The sequence below is a fragment of the Petaurus breviceps genome, unplaced genomic scaffold (assembly GCF_028583685.1).
Source record: "Petaurus breviceps papuanus isolate PSGF00001 unplaced genomic scaffold, PetGlider_PUasm1.0 81, whole genome shotgun sequence".
Classification (NCBI taxonomy): domain Eukaryota; kingdom Metazoa; phylum Chordata; class Mammalia; order Diprotodontia; family Petauridae; genus Petaurus; species Petaurus breviceps.
This window is the reverse complement of record NW_027186546.1, coordinates 144940-148327: the sequence shown is the minus strand read 5'-3', so window position 1 is coordinate 148327 and position 3388 is coordinate 144940. Positions and strand designations below refer to the sequence as shown.

Here is a 3388-nt window from a genome sequence, read left to right as displayed (position 1 = left end):
TATAATAATAATAACTAGCGTTTTTATGACATACCTGCTATGTGCTATGCACTGTGCTAAGTGCTTTACAAATATTACCTCATTTGATCTTCACAACCACCCTGGGAGGTAGGTGCCATAATTATGCCTACTATATATATATATATATATATATAGATGGGGAAATTAAGGCAAGCAGAGATTAAGTGACTTGTCCTACCAGGGCCATATAGCTATTAAGGGTCTGAGGCTGGATTTGAATTTATGTCTTCTTATCTTCGGGCCTGGTGTTCTATCCACAGCACACACAACCTAACGGTCTCTAGTTCATTGGTTCAATGAAAATTGGTTTAACAGGCTGGAGCCGCAGCCCCCGCCGCCGCCACCATGGGTATTCTGGAGAAAATCTCAGAGATCTAGAAGGAGATCTGGAGGACCCAGAAGAACAAGACCACTGAGTACTTACCACCTTGGTTTGCTGAAAGCAAAGCTTGCCAAGTACAGAGCACAGCTCTTGGAACCCTCCAAGTCTGCCTCCACCAAAGAAGAAGGCTTCGATGTCATGAAATCTGGAAACGCGCACGTGGCGCTGATTGGCTTCCCTTCCGTGGGTAAGTCTACCTTCCTGAGCTTAATGACGTCCACGTCCAGTGAAGCTGCATCCTATGAATTCACCACTCTGACATGTATCCCAGGTGTCACTGAATACAAAGGAGCCAATATTCAGCTCTTAGATCTTCCAGGAATCATTGAAGGTGCTGCACAAGGGAAAGGCAGAGGCCGGCAGGTGATTGCTGTGGCTAGGACAGCCGATGTTGTCATCATGATGCTGGATGCCACCAAGGGAGAAGTGCAGAGGTCCCTGTTGGAAAAGGAATTGGAATCTGTGGGGATCTGGCTCAACAAGCACAGACCCAATATCTACTTCAAGCCAAAGAAAGGTGGTGGGATCTCCTTCAATTCAACGGTCACACTGAGCCAGTGTTCTGAAAAGCTGGTGCAGCTCATCCTCCACGAGTACAAAATCTTAAATGCTGAACTGTTCACCAGATGAGTTTATTGATATGATCGTTGGCAACCGTGTGTACATGCCCTGCTTGTATGTTTATAACAAAATCGATCAGATCTCAATGGAGGAAGTTGATGGCCTGGCACGAAAGCCCAACAGTGTTGTCATTAGTTGTAGGATGAAACTCAACCTGGACTTCTTGCTGGAGATTCTTTGGGAGTACTTGGCCCTGCCATGTATCTACACCAAAAAAAGAGGACAAAGACCAGACTTTACAGATGCTATCATTCTCCAGAAAGGTGCTTCTGTAGAGCATGTGTGCCACCGGAATCACCGAACACACTCGCCATCCAGTTTAAATATGCTTTGGTGTGGGCAACCAGCGCAAAGTACGACTGAGAGATCTCAGAAAATCCTCAAAGAGTGGGATTGACGCATACGATGGAGCATGAGGACGTCATCCAGATAGTCAAGAAATAACTTTCCCTGCTGGTGATGTCAGTGCCTGACCCCACCCTCGCACCTAGAACGGCATCTGATTGACTGTTATCATCTACAAGCCAAAAAAGGATGGAGAGGGATGGGGGAGACGGGGGGGGGAACCTAGAAAAGCTCCAGAGTCACCTACGGATGCTTCCATGAAGCTTGTTCAGTACTGGGAGGATGAGGAAAGACTGGAAAGGAGCCTGTGTAGGCTGGAGGGATTTGCACATTATGGGCACTTGGCTCATGTGGGAATGGTGGTCTAAACTAGGGGATCTGGAGCCTGCCGCCAGAAATAAGCTGACCCTCTCCCCCCTGCCCCTGGGTCCTCACAGGCTGCTGACCACTCTGCTGGCGTGGGCTTGTCGCTTGGCCAGCAGCTTGCTTGGGCCACTGGCTGCATGTGTGCAAGCAGCTTTCACTTGGTGGGGAGGAGGGGGCGCCAAGAGTTGTGTTGGAATCTGTGTTCTTGCCATTAGGGCCTCTCAGTGCGTGTTTCTCTTTTGTGGATGGACTGGTATGAGAATGGTTAAGAGAGTCTTAGTGCAATGTGCTGAGGCTTTTCCCCCCTGCCATCCCTTAGGAGCCATGACTCCTGGCTCTCTACGTTACAGCCACTTTGGTACCTGGGGCAGATTTCTGCCCTTGAGCCAGCCCTTCCTTCTCCTTTCTGAGCCCCCTCCCACTGCACCAGGCATCCTGAAAGACTACCAGACCATCCTGTGACTAGAAGGGTGAGGAGCAGAAATCCTGCCTCACCAGCAACAAATAAACAAATAAAGGCTCCCTCTGTTTCCCTTTTTAGATTTGTTGGAAATTTAAAAAAAATTGGTTTAATGAAATATTATAGTAAGAAAATAGCAATAGCACTTTCTCTCTGTAAATCTAGAACATTCTTTCCCCAATATATATATACCAGAGGTGGGAAGAGTGGACACATATAGGAATTAAGGGAGGTGGCATATATAAAAGGTGGGCATGTGGCTAGGTCATACACAGAGAAACACACATGTAGAAAATCCATGTGACATGGTTAAAGGGCAAGTCATGCTTTAGACACTGAGGGGCTATTGGTATCTTCCAGTGATGTCATTATGCTGCTCCAATGTGCCTGTTCCATGATGGGCACTATATCTCTGTTGTTCCATACTGCTCACTCTTTCAGCTGGGCTGTTCTTGTTGCTGCCTACTGGGCCTCAGGTGCAGCCTTGATCTAAAATATGACCTTTTCTTCACAAAATAAGTGTGGATTTTGGTATCACTTTTCCTGCTTTTTAGCTTGTAGCCCAGAGGCTAAGCTTTAGTTCTTTTAGTGAGAAAAGTATATCTAGCCTTCACAATAGGTAAAAAAAAAAAAAACTTCATCTATTTATTTCTATTAGGAGGAAACTCTGTCAGCTTCAAGTAGCATTTAACCCAGAGTTTCTACCACTGAGATTTTACTCCTGAGGTTAATGTTCATGAGAAAAGACTTATTTGTATAATATTATTCATGCAAACATAATTTAGGATGATAAGAAAATGATGGAAATAAAATATGTTCCCCATGTTTAGAGAATGGCTGGACACACTATGGTATAATAGGGGGGTAATGGCAGACATTGATCAGTCTGACCAGTAATATACTTAATAAGATTATATGTCAGAACTACTGATTAAGGATAAAGATGGGGTGGGGCTCTACTGATTATCCCATTCACTTATAAATAATTACCTTTGTTAGGTAAGAATACTTCTTTGTTGAATCAACCAATCAGAACCAAGTGTAAATAGGACCTGTACACCTCTTGGAATCAGTAAAAGTCATTTTGTGAGAGCTTGAAATTTGTATTAATTAGAGGAGCTATCTCAGAATCAGATGGCAATTCCAAAGTCTAGAAATAGAGAGGAAGGATCAGAGGTTAACCAAGAAAGGGC

General features: G+C 44.8%; 1 pseudogene; it reads left to right on the top strand.

The window, feature by feature from the left end:
* The first annotated feature begins 349 nt into the window (after nt 1–349).
* Nucleotides 350–1468, top strand: LOC138176066 (developmentally-regulated GTP-binding protein 2 pseudogene; annotated as a pseudogene).
* Nucleotides 1469–3388: the final 1920 nt, after the last annotated feature.